The sequence below is a fragment of the Tursiops truncatus genome, chromosome 17 (assembly GCF_011762595.2).
Source record: "Tursiops truncatus isolate mTurTru1 chromosome 17, mTurTru1.mat.Y, whole genome shotgun sequence".
NCBI classification, from domain to species: domain Eukaryota; kingdom Metazoa; phylum Chordata; class Mammalia; order Artiodactyla; family Delphinidae; genus Tursiops; species Tursiops truncatus.
In genome coordinates this window covers 48,273,379-48,291,935 of record NC_047050.1, presented here as the reverse complement: position 1 = coordinate 48,291,935, position 18,557 = coordinate 48,273,379, and the positions used below count along the sequence as shown (strand labels likewise).

Sequence of the window (18,557 nt, the reverse complement as noted above, 5' to 3'; positions counted from 1 at the left end):
TTGTTAATGTCAGAGCATTCAAAACAGTTTATAAGTAACATGTCTATGTGTCTAATAACTTACATAGTATCTTTTATCTCAAATTTGATTGTAAGTTCCATAAACTTTTTGGCCCCGAATTTTATTTATCAATGTCTACCCACTGCCTGATAAACAAGAGGTGTGCAATGACAATTTGTTGAAGAAACGGATGAGCTTAAATGTCCCTTCCTATCTCCAAACCACTCCATTCACACACATTTATGGGTAATTGGCTACATTCATGCCTTTAGAAGCAGTTCTAAAACTAGTAATCGCATTCTGAATAATATAATGAAAGGTAATATAATTCAGTTCTCCAAAGTTTGTTAAGCCCAATTCATAGATGCTCCACTTTATTCTAATATTTAAGTGAGATAAACAAGTTTTAAGATACAATCTCAATCAACAAAAAGCTTGTAATTTTATTGGAGCAACACCTATACTTTATAGGTACTAGATAATCAGATAATTATTCGAGATAATTAAATCAGGTGCTGAAATAGTGAGAAAACTAGAAGTGATTGTCAAAGGATTTAAAAGAATTGAGATAAGATATTAACTTGATCAAGCACAGGAGGAAAGAAGAGCCCCAGAGAGAATATTAACATGCCATGCAGGGAATCGGCCAGGCTTAGAGAATATCTATCGGGAAGCAGTTTATGTGGATTTGGGTTGATAACATAGCCTCACGGAGGGACATTAATGCTATACTGAGTGTGTCAATGTGAGTTCTTAGTCAACAAGTTGCCATTGTTGATGTAAGAGCGAGAGATAATAAGATAAAACTGAGGTTCTAGAAGAATCATCTAGCAGGACATATTGGAGGACAAAATGTTCTTTGTAACAAGACAAATGAGATAATGGAAGCAATGCATAAAAGACGGCAATGAAGATGGAAAAAAATAGGAAACAAAATATATTGAAGGTTATCAGTAATTCCTTTCACCTGAAAAAAAGGAGGTTTTGTCATGTTGGAATAAAAGACTGAGAAATTTTAAGAGACTTACAAATTGAAGTTGTAATTTTTCTTAATCAGAAGAACACAAATAATAAGAAATAATTTTAAGTGAAAGTTGATTCAATTTGAATAACCAAATGGTACAGTGACAACTTTGTGGCCTCTCCCGTTGTGGAGCACAGGCCCCAGACGCGCAGGCTCAGCGGCCATGGCTCACAGGCCCAGCCGCTCAGCAGCATGTGGGATCTTCCCAGACCAGGGCACGAACCCGTGTCCCCTGCATCGGCTGGTGGACTCTCAACCACTGCACCACCAGGGAAGCTCCACTGACAACTTCTGACAAGCTTTCCTCACACATTCACTACTGAAGTTTTATCAGCTAGAATGAACTTCTAATCAATTGACATTCAAAATAAAATAAATGAGCAAGGAGTTTGGATTCAATTTTCCTTGACCCATAATGCTCCAGCTTTATTTTACAAAACGGGCTTAAAAATTTTGGCCCTGTGAATAATAGAAGCTTTCTTAGCTCGACATTATTCTCAGATGTCATCTCACACCTCTTTAATTTATACCAAATTCAAAAAGTCTTTGAGAAGCTAAGCACATAGGTCTTTTAAATGGAGATAAGCTAGGAGGGAACACAGTACTCTTTTGAGAAATTAGAGCAGGACTCTTTGATCCTTTTTTCCCCTTCATCTTGCCTGGTTTTATAAGTTTTGATTCTATTTCAATCTTTCAGTAAGTAAAAGTTATTTGCATAAATCCATCTCCAAGAAAAATTGCTCTTGGGTCTTAGAAAAAAGTCTGTTGCATCATCTTAAAGCATCTTAAAAGTCACAGAAAAAAACAGAAGCCCAGAAAATGGTATTGACTCTGTTCAGCAAAATCTCTTTTACCATCTATGCATTACAGACATTTACAGGTCTGCTTTTCACAAGAGATCACAATATCAGCAAAGCATGTTGGTACACTCCTTTCAAAAATAATGCACTACTATTTTGTTAATAAAATGTATTGGCTTTCCCACCTGTCATAAAGGTAATTCCAGTATTCTGAAGCACATTTAGAAAATACAGAAAAACACAGACAAGAAAAAAATTATTTGTGATCTCATCACCTAACTTAACCACTTAGTCTGACTCTATCTAAATTGGAATCACACTGCACATTTCTACTGTATAACTTGATTTTTTCACTTGATAATATATGCTTTTAAATACACTTCTCAAACATTTTTAATGGCTGTCTACTGCTAGTTGAATCATATTTTATTTTACTAATCATCTATTGCTAGAAGCTTTGTGACTTTATTATAAATAATATTGCAATTAACATCCTTGTGTAAAAAATTGTGTATTTCTCTTTCTCTAAGGTGAATTTCTAGGATTGAAATTGCAGAGTCAGAGGTATTTATATTTTATGGACTTCTAGTATATTTCCCAAATTGCCTTTCTACTATTTATAAACATATACTTTCAGGTTAACTTATTATCTACAGCCACTCATTTGTGACTATGTCACATGGCACTTAAGTTTTCATTTGCTTTGCAATTTTATCCTTTGAGCTGGTCATCAACGCAAATTATTTTCTGTTGGGGTCTTGTACACATTCTGGGATATGAATGCATGCTACGTTCAGTTTCCTGTTTGCCTCTATTGGGGACAGTCAGTGGGATCATGATGCAATATGATATTGAAGAGGTAATCAAGGGTCAGATATCTAGGAACTCTGGGCTATGTTTAAGAACTGGGCAGTCACTGTAGAATTTGGAGTGTGGGTGTATGTGTGTGTGCACGTGCACGCGTGTGTTTATTAAAGGTCCCTTTTGTTTAGATGTGAAGGATTGGGCAAATAGCTTACCAACCAGTATGAACCAGTATGCATCAGTTTGCAAAAGTGCAACCATACATATTGTTAAAACAATGATGTAATTTCATTCTTGTTAGAAGTAGTTGCTACCCTGTGTCCAAGTGTCTTCCTGCCATTTAGGTAGTCCTGACTCTACGCCAGAATCAAGCAACCAAAGAATTAGTACCTGGTATAGCAGTGGGCTTCCAGAATGCTATTCCAGCGCTATAGCCAGCATCTGCTCTTATCAGTTGATGTCTGTCTAGTAGAAACTGTAAATATTTTTTAGATAACCTTCCCAAGGGGATAATTTTTAAGAGAATTTTCATAGTAGTTAAGGAAAGAAGTAATAGTAACTTGTCCCACTTTGGCTAGGGTAAGGGTAGTCAAGAAAAAGGGAAATAGAAAAAGTTGATTTAGGAATTAAAATCAAAGAGATGAACTGATTGTGGAGGTTTAAGATGGATACTTTGAAATGGTGGCCACAGAAGGCTTCTCTCAATTGTTGACACGTAAGCTAAGCTCTGAATGAGAAAGGAGCAAGGGGAAGGATATTTCTGGCAAAGGAAGAATAGTTATAAAGGCTGAGAGGAGGAAAGAGCTTGACACATTTGCAGACATGAAAGGAGAATAAGGCCACTGCAATCCAGGAAGTGGAGTGGAAAAGGTGGGAGAGGAGAAGAAAAGATTAGCATGGTAGGAGATAAGTACACTCTTATGGTGGCAAGAATGATTTTCCTGAGATAGGGAGGAAGACACCTCTACATGGCAGAAGGGTTGGTCCAGGTGCATATGGGTCAGTAGATTTGGTATCAGACATTGAACGAACCCTAACCTGATGTTATTTTTAATAATGTTATTAGAATTATAAATCATCAATTTTCCAGATACACAGGTTATCTTAATTTTTTAAACAATGTTTCTCAAAATATGTAGACAAGGCAAAGAAATGCAGCCTGAATCGCTATCAAGATATCATTTTAGTTATATATACAGTCAACTATAGTGTATTGATATATGCATAACGTGTAATGATAAATGGATCAGCATTGTACATTTGTTCATTCAATAAATATATACTTACTGAATGCCTACTATGTGCAAGGTATTATGTTGGGTCCTTGTATTACAGTAATAAAAAATAGCAGGCACAAATTTTTTGGGAAAACTTCACAGCTCTCTTTCCTTGGGTTCTTTCTGACAACAAAGACTGCTTGCTTGTTGGTAATTTACTTTGAGAAAAGATCCTGGGAAACTAGAATAGGATAACAAAGAGAGAAACAGGAAGGAGAGAAAGGCAATTCAAGGATGCATTATTAACCTAGTTACCACCGTGGGCCCTCGGAAGAATGTGTTGAAGCACATCAGAATTGTCTACCCTGGATATGGAAGTGGGGAATGTTAGCCACTGGCTCCCATCTCCCAATAGTCAAAGGTTGCCCAGAGGAGTGTTGACTCCCTTGCACCTCCAGGTACACCATACAGAACATTGGGCACCTTCAGTTCCCCATGGTGAGCAACCAAATAGCCCAGGATGGAAAGTAAGGGATGTGCAGCACAAGGTGTTGCAGGGTACACCAGAATGCAGCTGGTTTCAATGGCAGTAGCTGGCTGGGGGGCCATGGAAGGTGGGCCAAGGGGATGTGCAAGAGCCTTCATGGTCCATTGCTTACACTGCTTAGGTACACTCATTACAGACCCTTAAAATATGTAGTTGGCTGCACTCTACAAAAACTGTTAGAGGGTGTAATGTTGGGCTGGCCAAAAAGTTCATTTGGGTTTTTCGTGCGATATTACAGAAACACCCAAATGCACTTTTTGGCCAACCCAATAGTTTTCTAGGGCTACTGTAACAAAATACCACAAACTGGGTGGCTTAAAAAAAGATAGAAATGTATTCTCTCGTAATTCTGGAGCTAGGATTCAGAAATTAAGGTGCTGACAGGGTCATGCTCCCTTTGAAGCCTCTAGTGGGGATCCTTCCTCGTCTCTTCTAGCTTCTGGTCAGCCCAGGTTCCTCGGTCTGTGGCAGCAGACCTCCAATCTCTGCCTCATCTTTATATCCCATCTTGCCTCTGTTTCTGTGTCTTCGTACAGCATTCCCCATTCTGTGTGTCTCTGTCTCTGTGTCCAAATTTCCCTCTTCTTATAAAGACACCATTCCTATTGGATCAAGGAACCACACTACCCCAGCATGACCTCTTCTTAACTGATTACATCTGCAACCATTCTATTTCCAAATATGGTTACATGAAAGAAAAAATATCAGTTAAGGATACATTACAACAGCTACAGTGTGAAGAACCAAAGTCCTAATAAGCTGGTGGTGAGAAGTGAAAGAGATTCACACCTCTGAGAAATATTGGGCAGGTGGAATAGAAATAGGAGATTCAAAAGAGGAGGTTGCTTTAGAGTAAGGAGAAAACCTGAATTCTGCTTTAAACACACCAAGATAGAGGTGTTGAGGGTATTCAATCACAGACCTACTATGTGCCCATTGTTTAAGTTGTCTAACACGCATCATACCATTTTTCTTAATTTTCTCAGTTGAAACTCTTATAGACACTTTGTAAATAAAGTCTCACAGAGTTAGAACTTTGTCCAGAGTGTGAAGGTATTAACGTCTATGGTATTCTTTGTAGTGAGGCAAGTAAATAATTTTCAACATGCTTTCTTTCCCTATTCCTCTTTCTCTTCCTTCTTATTGTGAAGGAGAAATGTTGCCTGCTGTATCAGCAAACAAAGGATGTTGCAGCCATCAAGCCACCACATTACAGCCTCCCCAACTCAGGATGAAACAGGATGCCTGCCATCTAGCAGTCAACTCCTACAGCCACCTCTGAAGAGACACAGGATGAGAAAGCACAGGATACTGGCCCCAGAAAGCTGAGGTGCACATCAAAGGAACGATTTCAGCGAGCCCAGACTCTTGCATCTTCCCATACATGGAAAAGTGCTAAATTCCTTAACTTGAGATGTCTGGTTTTCTTTAATTAACAGTAATCTTTTGATGTTCCGACTACCCAGTCTTTGTTGCACAAACTCCTGTATATCTTGGCTCCCCACCTTGCCTCTTTGGAGCAGTCCCTCAAAGCTATCTGAGCGCCTGTCTCCCAGGCTTGAAGTCCTCAGAAGGTCCACCAAATAAAACATAATTCTCAACTTTTAGGTTGTGCATTTTTCTCAGTCAACACTTCCATCCCCCTCTTCCTCCTTCTATTAATACATCTTCGTCTTGAATTAAGCTTTCACTATCAGTAGAAAATGTGTGCTGCCCATAGACGATGCTTCATAAATGTTTTGGGAGAAAAGGTCCTTACAAATTATTCCTCCTAAACTCTGAAATTTGATCTTGAAATCACTTCCCAAGTAAAACCTGTGAACATTGTTATTGCATATTTAAAATTTTTTCCACCTGCAAGTTTTAAAATATGAAATTTACTTCAATAAAACCCCTCTACAATGATTTAATTTCAGACTCTGAAAGTTACATTTCATCCTACCTGTTTTAAGCAAAAATAACTGAAGCCAAACATGCTTTGCTTTGTCATAGTCCCACATGTACGCATTTTAATTAAGCATAATTATAATCAGCCTCTTCTTATTTTATATTCCCATCCCACATGCTATGTGTTCCTTGTTCCTATTAAAAAGATGGAGTTTTAATAAAAATCAACTTTTATTCTTTGCTCATATGCTATGATTTTATAGCTTCTAAATCCATTATTATTAGGTTCAGGAGCTGGTGATTATTAATTCTCCATACTTTTCTCCCAGTAATGACTAAGGTAAGATAAAGGAAATGACAATTCCTAACCTTGTCTAGCCTTGAAAAATAAGGCTTAGAATAATGTTGGTGAGACTTTCACTGGAATGACTGGATTTGAGAAAAAAGTGGGTTACTTCTTCCATAAATTCAGAAGGGATGATGAATTTGTGTCAGGTGTCCCACCAGAAATCCCCAGAGATTGCCTAAGTACTCAGAGGCCCATTCCAGTCTAGAAAACCTGCTCCTAAATGAGCCCCAAACTGAGCTAGCCTCTAAGAAAATTGGAAAAATCAAAGTAAATAGCTTTAATTTATTGTTTTTTCTTTCTTGTTCATCAACTCTACATTTTAGTGTAATTAAGACCAAGGGTCTCAATCTTTGAATTGCACAGAATGGGTTACTGGAATGTCTCAATGCTGACCTCTGACCCTCTGCGACCCTGGAGGAGTCTAGCTCCAACTGGGGCAGCTGAGGTTTCCAGGCTGGTTACTTCTGCTACAAATAACTTTCTCTGTTTACCCCCAGTGAGCCACACAAATATCTGTGTATGCCTTGATACCAGAAGGATGGGAAACACTGGTTTAAATTACCATATAGTAATGAGGAAAAATGCCAGCTCTAGATAGATCAGCTATAAGATAAACTCAGTATATTCTCATTTAAAATAACATTATTTATATCAGTCGTTCTCAAACTTTGCTTCATATTAGATTCAACTGGAGAGCTTTAAAAAATCTTGATGCCCAGACTACAGCTCAAACTAACAACAGAATTTCTGAGAGTGCAGCCTGGATGAGAGACAGTGGTTTATGGGATTCCTAGTAATAGGGAACAAATATGGGATTCTCTGAAACAGTCCTGATTTCAACTATTCTTTTACAGGAAAGCAAGTTATTAAATGTGTATCTAAATGTGCGAGTTATGTGCATCTAAATAAGATTCAATTTTTATAGGCTAATACTATTTTTCACATCAAGAGATTCACAAAACAGGAGTAAAACTAGCTCTGGCTTATCCGCCAAAGTAACAGCCAATCCACCAGAGTGGTAGATACAAAAACCTTATGTCATCACTTCAGTTTGATGAGTTTTTATTTTCGGTATATGGCAACTGAAAACATTTAAAAATTATTTTTTTTGTTAATTAATTAGTTTATTTGTACAACCTATGAAATTTGCTGTTAATCAGGAAGGAAAAAGAAGACATGGATTTGGGTGAAGGGAATCACATGAACTCGTACTGTGAGCACTTTGTGTTTTGCTTTGGGAGAATGTGTGTATGGCAAGGAGCCTGGAGGATGACAGATTTAATTAAAAGAATTGGTATTTTTTTCTTAGATTGTGAACAGCCAAACAGTTTACATTGTAAAGAAAAAGAAAAAACAAACAAACAGACAAACAACTGAATAATTATCTGGGAAGACTAAATTGTGGAAAACAAATTTGAGGAACTGAATCCTAAAACTCTAAATTTTCTTTAGTATAAACTGTTTTGCTAAGATATTCAGCTCTTTTCACTTAACTAGTATAATCACACTGAAGAATCTGTGCCTGTTATTTCAGTCACAGAAGACATTTTGTTTTAACCAAGTACTTTTAACTGTTTAATCAATTGGTTTTAGTGGGTATGTAAACCTACTGAATTTATGTATACAATAGAATTTTATGTGAGTTTTCCTAGTGACTTTGGGTTAAGGGTTCATTGCTTTTCATTAGTTTCTCAGAGAATTATCTGACCCCAAAGTATTAGGCATCAAATTGTAATGGTCCAAAATTTATCACATAAATTACTATTTAAATCTTAAGTCCTCAAGGGATGATTTTGTCTGCATCTGTCTTTTATTTCCAAATTTAGTAATATTTAAAATTAATGTAATGCACTCAGGAAACAAAAATAATAAAAGTTGGCTTTGGTCCTTCTTTGGATTGATTTTGGTAGAGAAACGCTGAGGGTCAGTAAATATTCACTCTAGTGATAGAGTGATTAGCAAGTTCCCAGAACCTCCTTTTGTGACTTTCTTCAAAAGGAAGATACAGCTGCAGTTGCCACATACTAAGAAAAGGAAAAAAATAGCCATGAACCCACTGAAGAAAAGCAATAATGTTATAAGGAAGAATCAAATCTGACAATGTGTTGGATCTGTTTCTTTTCCTTTAACCTTTGCTTCCTGTTGCTTTTGTTCACTAAAAGGATATTGTCTATACACAATGATCTGCCTTGGGGAGCCCTGCCCCTCTGCCTGAATGTTAAACCAAAATGCCTTTGTTCAGGGAAACATCCAGACCCTGTCCGCCTGTGGATGGCTGCAAGGAAGAAGAAATTAGCACATCCCCTCCCTGAGGCTGGCCATTCCAGGGGATATTTGTAAAACTTAGGTCCTCTTTACTTTACTTCCTCATCTCCTTCCCGTCTCTGTGCTATAAAAGAAACTGGCATCCAAACCCCGATAAGATGGTTATTTTGAGACTTTAGTCTGCCGTCTTCTCGGTCTGCTGGCTTTCCGAATAAAGTTGTATTCCTTGCCTCAGCACTCTGTCTCCGATTTATTGGCTTGTGGTGCTGTGAGCAGAGCGAGCTTGGACTCGGTAACAATAAGAAGGGTGTTGGAGGGCATTATGCTAAGTGAAATAACTCAGAGAAAAATACTGTGTGATATCACTTATATGTGGAAACTAAAAAAACACTACAAACTAGTGAATATAACAAAAAAGCAGCAGACTCACAGATATAGAGAACAAAGTAGCGGTTACCAGTGGAAAGAGCAGGGAGATACAAACTATTGGGTGTAACATAGGCTACAAGGATGTATTGTACAGCACAGGGAACACAGCAAGTATTTTGGAGTAACTGCAAATGGAAAGTAACCTTTAAACATTGTATAAAAAATTGAAAGACAAAAAGATAAAATATTTAAAAAAAGAAGGGTGTCAGAGACAGGATGATGGAAACCCAGAAACATGAGCAACGAATTCCCAAGCCATCCATTTCCGTTCTTTTGACTGTTTTTATTCTTTTTTGTTGGTTACAGCTGTGCTCTTTCGGCAGATGAGCAATTACATAGTGTTAATTTTAATTTAACCTGTGAATAATGGTGATTAAGAGATCTATAACCCAGACATGCTAATTAAGCACCCTTTGTATGAGTTCTAAGAGTGCAGAAGAGCCTTGGGTATCCATCCATTAGACATGTTTGTGAGCCCTCAGCTTCATCTAGCAATGATGACATTTCACTGGGTGTTATTGTCTAGTATCAGTTTTATACCATGTCCCCGTCCATGAAACGCTTTTCAGAAACATCAATGGTGTTGGAGAAAAATATCTTCACGCACTGACTTCTTGTTCTTTTTGAGGGAAAGAGAGAGGCTATGTGCACGACAAGTAAGACGGACTCCCTGCAATACATGTCACAGCTCATTTATTTAAAGATTTATCTTTCATCATTGCCAGAGACCCTGAGGACCAGAGAGCATCACTGTCTGTGTCTCATGATCATTGTGTGCTCTTCCAAGTGTTTAGAAGAAGACTAGTCACAGTGAAACTTAAGGCAAGAGTAGGGAATAATTTTGTCTTAACTTGTCTGGAATGGATTCTTTTTGGTTTAAAAAAGAGATTTCTGTACGGAGCTGAGCGACATAGATCACAAATTATGGTTATGTTTAGAGGTTTCTAATGCTTTATAATTTTTATTATTTAACACCCCCCCAACCCCGCCCCCCCAACACACAAACACACAGCAACTTGTGCAGAACTTATATAAGGAGTAAGTAATCAACACTTGTTATTGACTTGCTAGGTACGTATGTATGTACGTGTGTATGTATTTTAATTACAATTTTTTTCCTTGTGATAAGAAGTTTTAAGATCTACTCTTAGCAATTTCCAAATACACAATACAATTCTATGTATTTTAGGTACTTAAGTTGACAAAATACCCATTTGCAAACACTTCAAGGATATGACCCCCAAATCACCAATTGATGTTGGATTATTATTTTTTTTCATAAAAAGGCATCTGCCAATGGGGGTAGGCAAAATAAATTCATTCTTTGAATTTTTGTTTACGTTCTTGGATATTTCTTATCTTTTTCTTCAAATTTTCTTTTGAATCCTGTCTTGGCAATGTATTTTAAATGTCCAAGAGCTCTTTTTGTTTTTATTTCCCTTTTTCTTAGTATCCTGTTCTTACTTTAGGGTGCAGGATCTTTTTGAATATCTCTGAGAGTACAAATTTTGTTTCTTAAGGTTAGATATTTCCTCCTGATTAAGAAAAATATTTATTTATTTATTTATTTTACCTATATTTCTTTTTTATTCTGAAGGCTTTCTTGAACTATTTGGTGAGGCCTGGTAATTTATTTATCTTTAGGAAAGGAGATGAGGATACTGATATGGGCAGTTTATCACTTGTCAATCAACTTTCTTTAGGGTTAGCAGGCAAGATCCAACCGTTATGGGTTAAGCCTCACAAACACCAGGAAGTCTGAGTGGGGCTGACTCTGGGATGTCGGTAGCAAACTAGATTCCTTCATTCTCCCCAATTTTTCTAGTTTATTAACAAAAATTAAAAACTACTTATATTTTGCCTGGGAGAGGGAGATAATCTATGCTCACTGTGATCTGCACAATCAGAGAAATTATCTGATATTTATAAAAAGCAGAGAAGATTGTTAAGTATGCTTTTAGTGCACTCCTGGGATTTATATTTTATTGTCTGTGCTATTTTACAATTCTTGGGCGCAGAGGTTAATCTTTAGATTTTTGTTCAGTAGAGATACAAATAATTTCTGTCTAGTAGAACAGATAATCCTAGAGATTATAGTTTGTGTTCCGGATGGACATTAAGCAGCTGTGTATCTAACCCAGCACGCCTACCCTACCATGATTTCTATTAAATTGCCTCCCTATAACTTTGTTAGTTCCCTCATTAATTGAGCTTAACATATTTGACATGTGTTCATTTTGTAATTATATGAGAGTCATGCTCTTACCTTTCGGAATATTACATTGAATAAGTGTTAAAACCTAATCAGGGGCTTCCCTGGTGGCGCAGTGGTTGGGGGTCCGCCTGCCGATGCAGGGGACGTGTGTTCGTGCCGCGGAGCGGCTGGGCCAGTGAGCCATGGCCGCTGGGCCTGCGCGTCCGGAGCCTGTGCTCCGCAGCGGGAGAGGCCACAGCAGTGAGAGGCCCGCGTACCGCAAAACAAAACAAAACAAAACAAAACACCTAATCAGATGCCCAGGAACAAGTCCATGATCTGATAAAATAAGATTTGTTGATTCACAGCCAGGGAGTGCACTCCAGAGGAATTCTGCTGGCCCAGAGGCAGGAGGGAAGTATCTTTTGTAAGGTCTGTTTTTCCACTGAAGGGCTCTGAAGAGGAACTAAGGGGCATAGTAGTCAATTCAGAATTGGTTGCTCTTTCTGAAGCAGGTTTAGAAGAAATGGGATTAACTAGGCACTGGGTCTGTCCTAAGGTGAAGAAGGCTTCGCAATTCAATATCCCCAGTGATAAATGAAAATTGCCAAATGAGTCCAGAGTATCATTGATAAGAAAGCGGTAGTCAGTCAAAGAGGGAGTTGTGATAGCATTTTACAACGGCTCTGTGATCGCGAGTGAAACAGTGTTTTCTGTTAACTTTGAAGCTGGCTTTCTGCTTGCTTTCAGAGGCTGAAGAATGGCAAAGTGCTCTTTTCCTTTTCAGTTGGAGCTGACTTTCCCTCTTTCAGTCCTGGGTAGGATTTTACTCTTTCCTGACATGAGAAGGTGGGAGATAGAAGGTGAGATGGACCTTTAACACCATACCACCTTCGCTTCACCTTTCTTTTAAATCCTATTATTTTTCTCTCTTGTCATCTATGCAACATTCCATTTCTGAGTCTAGAGCAGGGGTCAGCAAACTTTTTCTGTAAAAGGCCAAACAGGAAATATTTCAGATTTTGAAGGCCAGATGGTCTTAGTCACAACTACTTACCTCTGGCATTATAACGTGAAAGCATCCAAAGAAAATCCGTAAATGAATAGATGTAGCTGTGTTCTTTTTTTTTTCTTCTGTACGCGGGCCTCTCACTGCTGTGGCCTCTCCCGTTGCGGAGCACAGGCTCCGGACGCGCAGGCTCAGCGGCCATGGCTCATGGGCGCAGCCGCTCTGCAGCATGTGGGATCTTCCCGGACTGGGGCACGAACCCGTGTCCCCCGCATCGGCAGGCGGACTCTCAACCACTGCGCCACCAGGAAAGCCCAGTAGCTGTGTTCTGATACAAAATATGTTTATAAAACAAGACAGTGGACTAGATTTGGTCCATGGGCCAGAGTTACCAATCCTGTTCTAAAGTCTCTCTCTGTTTCTACTCAAGTGATCAGCTCCTTTTTCTACCATTGTCCCCATAACATCTTTTCTAAGCTGTGGCTTCCTTTGCTGATTCATCCTTCAACAATGTCATTTGATTTCTTTTTTTTTTTTTTTTTGCGGTACGCGGGCCTCTCACTGCCGTGGCCTCTCCCGCTGCGGAGCACAGGCTCGGGACACGCAGGCTCAGCGGCCATGGCTCACGGGCGCAGCCGCTCTGCGGCACGTGGGATCCTCCCCGACCGGGGCACGAACCCGCGTCCCCCACATCGGCAGGCGGACTCTCAACCACTGCGCCACCAGGGAAGCCCCATTTGATTTTGATGTTCCATAGATTTGTTGGAAGATTCACTAACAGCCCATCTTACTTTCACCTCACCATTACTTTTCAATTACTTTCATCGTCTTTTTTAGCGAGGTCTCTTATGAGATGCGAGGTAAGTTCTTGTGCTCAATTTATTACCTTGAACTGGAGACAGTATAAAAACTTTTTAATAAAGGTGACTCAAAATAAAATACTCGCATGTCCATTAGGGTATGCCTAGAATGATTAGTTTATCGTTATCAGCATTTCTTAAGGTTCCAAATTTTCATATTGCTGGACTACAGAATAATGCGGGCATCATTTTCCACCTAAAAGAGCTTAATAACAGAAATGCTAGGAGCAGATTTTTTTTTTTTTTTTTCCCTGTACGCGGCCCTCTCACTGCTGTGGCCTCTCCCGTTGCGGAGCACAGGCTCCGGACGCGCAGGCTCAGCGGCCATGGCTCACGGGCCCAGCCGCTCCGCGGCATGTGGGACCTTCCCAGACCGGGGCACGAACCTGTGTCCCCTGCATCGGCAGGCGGACTCTCAACCACTGCACCACCAGGGAAGCCCAGGGAGCAGCTTTAAGAAACAGGTTTAAGAGAGTAAATATATCAAGTCATAACATTAAGGAGTACTAATGTACATTTAATCAATACAGGTAAATGTTAAAGTGAGGCAAGACTGCAAAAAAGATCTGATTCTAATAAACGAGTTTATTATGTACACAGAAATACTTTAAAATCGAATATTTCTGTTTGGATCTCAATTATCACCCATCTTTTTCTCTAGGTTCTTTTATGAAGATACAAATACAAAATGCCAAATAGAGATTAATGTACAGATTTTGTAAGTAATGGTTCATTAATTTTCTAAAGTACAGAGCTTTCTGAAAAATCTAGACTGGAGAGCATGTCTGGAATCTGAGGCCAAAGTAGGGACATGCTACTGCTTATTGCAAATCTACCCTTTGACCTCCATCTGTGGGAAGAGCTGAGTTTTCAAAGCAGATGCCAAATATAGTTACCCAGCCAGATGCAAGGTCTGTTCCAAGCTTCCTCAGAAACCCAGTCACTATCAGACTAAGGTATACAAGAGAACCTATTGGGCGCCTAGGCTTGCCTCCAGGAGAAATGGAGAGGAAGCCCCGGCTCATCGTAACAATGCAAGACAGAGTGTAAGAGTTCTTACTTTTGAGACACAGTAATGTTACCTACTTCTAAGAGGACCAAGTGGATATTAATCCATTACCAGCCAGATCAGTTGTTCTTTCAACCTTGCAGGAAATATGGGGTGGAAAGAGAAACAAGGATTCTCTTCTATATTCTCCCCATTGTGGAAAGAAATGAAGATCTCTTTGCTTATGGTAAAAGAAAGCAGAGCTAAGAAGAAAAGGGCTCCCTCATCCTCCCAAAACTCGTGAAAGGAAATGAATTATACTATTATACAAATGCAACTGACATTCTACTAAATATTACTTAATCTATAATACAGATACAGTCAGGTCAAATTCTTCTTTTTTTACCTTAAAACATGTGGAAGATGTCATGAAAGAAAGGAGACTTGGGGATTATAAGTAAATAACTAAATACTTAATGGAGTGAAATCAGTCATAAACTAGTTTATAATACAATGTGCATATATTAATGGTATGACTTTTAAAAGCTCATTTTTTTAGAACTAGCAAATGGCAGTCTAAAGTCATATGCAGAACCATTAAAGTATGTTCAATAGCATTTCGACAGATAGTAATTAGGTCTGGACTTCAGCAGCCTGCAGCTGAGGCTACGTCACACGGTGAAGGTTGCTTACGCACCACAGCATGACTCACAGAAGGTAAAAAGTAAAATGAATCATCTTGGTTCCTTGTTCTTATTTTGAAAAAAAAAAAAAACTGGAACAAGCTCCCACTTCCACTTGAGATAAAATTGAAAGTGAAGCACCCAAAGTCCTGTGATAAAAGCAGTCTTTCAAAGAGGTTTAGCTTTGTGGCTGTAGCTAAGATCGAATCTAAAATTACAGTCTTTATCAAGAGCCAATCATCCACTTAATTGAACTTTTTTCCATTGAACCAGTTCTGTGTCATACAGCGACCTTATTATACACACAATATATACATTCAGCAAGTTACTATTTTAGGTATAGAAGCAAGCAAAGGGCGAAATAATTGAACTCTGTTTCTCTAACGTGTAATTGCTGATGTGGAGTAAGAACCAAGTATTCCATTCCTTGGCGCTGTCAACTAAAGAATGTCGCCTGCCCTCTGGCTCTGCAAGGATTAGGCCACTAGCCACTGCAGTTGCTGACCTCCAACATCCCCTGAAAGAGTTCAGGGTGAAAATCAAGAATGAGGCACTGTGCTCTCAGAAAAACTGGGAGAACAGGCCTTCAGATAGTTAGGTATTTTCAGGAGAAAATTTTATGAACCCAATTTCCTGCATCTTCTCATACCTAGAAAAGCACTAAAATCATTAATGCAGACATCTACTTCTCAAGTCACATATATGCTGACAACCCCCCTTACCTCTGGAGCGGTAGCAATGTCTCAGAGCTATCTGAGAGCCTGACTCCTGGGCCCTGGTCCTCAGTAAATCCCCAAGTAAAACTGAAACTCACAGTTCTCACACTGTGCGTTTTTATTTCACTCAACAGTACAAGCCATTTGCTTCATTCATCCTTTCTTAAATGTAATTTACCCTATTTGTGCACAGCAAGTTGACACTGAGTTACTATCCAACATGCATAACTCTCCTTCCCCACCATCACCATCGTACTCAACTTAGATGTTATCAAGAGGAAATAATAATTCATTGGATTTGAAAAAAGTTGTGTTACAAGATAATTGTTTAACTTAACAGCAAAACCATAACACTCATACAAGTACAAAATGAACATGGAGCAAAGATTATAACATTAATTAATGAGGGGATGAGCAAAGGCCTTAAAAACTGTTTCAAAGGAGAAGCCAAAGAGAAGACACATATACAGGCAATAAAGCAATGCTGAATTGGTGTGTTAATAGATGCAAAACTGGCTTCTTTCTCAAGGGTTGGGGGAATCAATACACCTTCATTGGAAAAAATACATTTGCATATCTATAGACAGGAATAATTTGCATCAATATCAGTTTTCTACACCTTACAGAGCTATAAAATAGCTAAAAAAATGAAATGCACAAAATACTCTAGATTCAGATATTGTAGAAAGCTGTGTTACATAGTGGTTAGCATTCCATAAAACCTGCAACATTTTTCTGTTTCTTTTTATTTCCTGACAGGAACAAGACTAAATTTAGATTCCACTTCAACAAAACCACTAAACAGAATATTACGTACACAGGATTATACACATTTCACCTTATTCTGCTTTGTGCACGTCGAAGATATACCCAAAGTTAGTCAAGATAAGATAACTTGCTTTCTAAATACTGATGAAGCAGAAGTCTTCTACTATTCATTGACTTCTTTGTTATTATTTCTTATACATTCAGTCATCAAGATCTGCCCTGTTGATTCTCCTTTTGTAAGTTCTCTTATACCTCACCATTGTTTTTCATTTTCATGGCTACCATCTCAGCCCAACTATTCACTCAATAAATCACTGAACAGTTGGGTTATGATACCAATGAGTCTTGCTTCCTTGAATCTTTTTACTGTGGTGGACACTATACTGCTAGATTGGAAATACCATCTTCACAGGACTCTCCAATCCAAAATCTTTTAAGACTTTTTAGCATTACATTCAAAGGCAACTGGTTAATAGAAAAGCGACTATAAGATGAATGAGCCACCTTAAATCCCTTTTATAAAACAAACCAGTATGTAACTAAACGAAGAAAACAATCAAACCTGATTTATGGTGAGGAAAATGCAGATAGGTCAGCAGGCATGTGAAATGGAAACTCTTTTCAAAAGAGCTTTAAAGGCTACTATATCCAACTTTTAAGATTCTTTCTTCTTTAAGGGATAGAAATGACTTTTAAAAGAGATTTCAAGGTTCACTAAAATGCAAAATTCTTTGTCGTTACTGTGACAGTATGCTATAGCTTCAGAGTGATTCAGAAGACCTTAGTTGAAGCTTTGGTCCATTAACTCTTAGCTGTGTGACACTGGTCAAGGTGTTTAGCTACTCTGAGCTACATTTCTTCCTTTGTAAAATGGAGATAGAAATGATAACAACCCTACTTACCTCCAGGGTTATTGCAAGAATGACTGGAAATTGTGAATACTGAAACAATTACTAACTGATAAAATATTGTTCAAATACTAATAGTACTAAAATCAACAGTGCTAACTTTTGCCTCTTCCACATAATTTATTCTTCACTGTACAGATTTTGCAATTACCAGTGATAATAATAAGCTAGAAAGTACACTGCCTAAGTTGAAGGCCCTTCTGCCATCTTCTTTTAGGAAAAATACGCATTTGTCTTTTTTCCAAGAGTGAAAGTTACATCAGTGCCTAGGGTTCCCATGCATAGTGTATCAGTAGATAAATAGTTTGATGTGAATGTTTTCATCAGTTTCTTACTCACAATTTTACTAAGTTACACTAGATTTTGATACTTGAATTTCATTTCCAAGAATATTCAAACTGAAAGAACTTGGAAATAGTTGGAAAGTTTTATATAGAATATAACAAGAAAGATGTTTTAAAAATTCATTAACTTAGGTACTAAGAAATGCAAGTATGCATTGTGTCAGAACAAACCACAACAAATGACTATGCAAAATGCAATGACTTATCTTCAACTACCTATCTTATTTAATCTAAGTGAATAAAGTATCACCAAAAAGTTGAAGAAGGCAATGAATATCTTATTAAATTTCTACTATGTGTCAGGCACAGTCTTGAAAAGCCCTGCGTTGGGTTAAACTCTGTGGAGATGCTTTACTGAGTTAATAAAAATTATGAATGAGCACATTATTAATTGGGTTTATGTGGAAGTCTCACAAGGCATACTTTTACACAAGAATTTGAGTGCAAGTAGTTTATTCTGGAAATGATTCCAGGAAGCACTCTGTACAAGTATGGAAGTGAGACAAGGCAGGGAGGACAGGCAATAGAGAGTGCTTTATTAGGTAGGTTTCCTCTGTGAGCAGCATAGAAAAAGGCCAATTTATAACCCTGCTGTAATGAGATTGTAGGAAACATGCCTTAGAGTTTTTCCTTTAAGAGGTAAGAGGAAGCTGGAATATTCATTCACCAACTTCTGTTCCTCATTGGTTAAAGATTTCTACTGTGGCGTTAATCCTTCAGAACCTGCAGAAGTGCTAAGCATGCTTGACAGCAGAGAATACCCTT

The 18,557-nt window shown here is 38.3% G+C and overlaps 1 long non-coding RNA gene across 1 annotated transcript in view; it reads right to left on the bottom strand.

The window, feature by feature from the left end:
- Positions 1 to 18,557, bottom strand: part of LOC141276927 (uncharacterized) — a 213,576-nt gene that overhangs the window by 85,709 nt on the left and 109,310 nt on the right. The gene's annotated exons all lie outside the window — the stretch shown is intronic.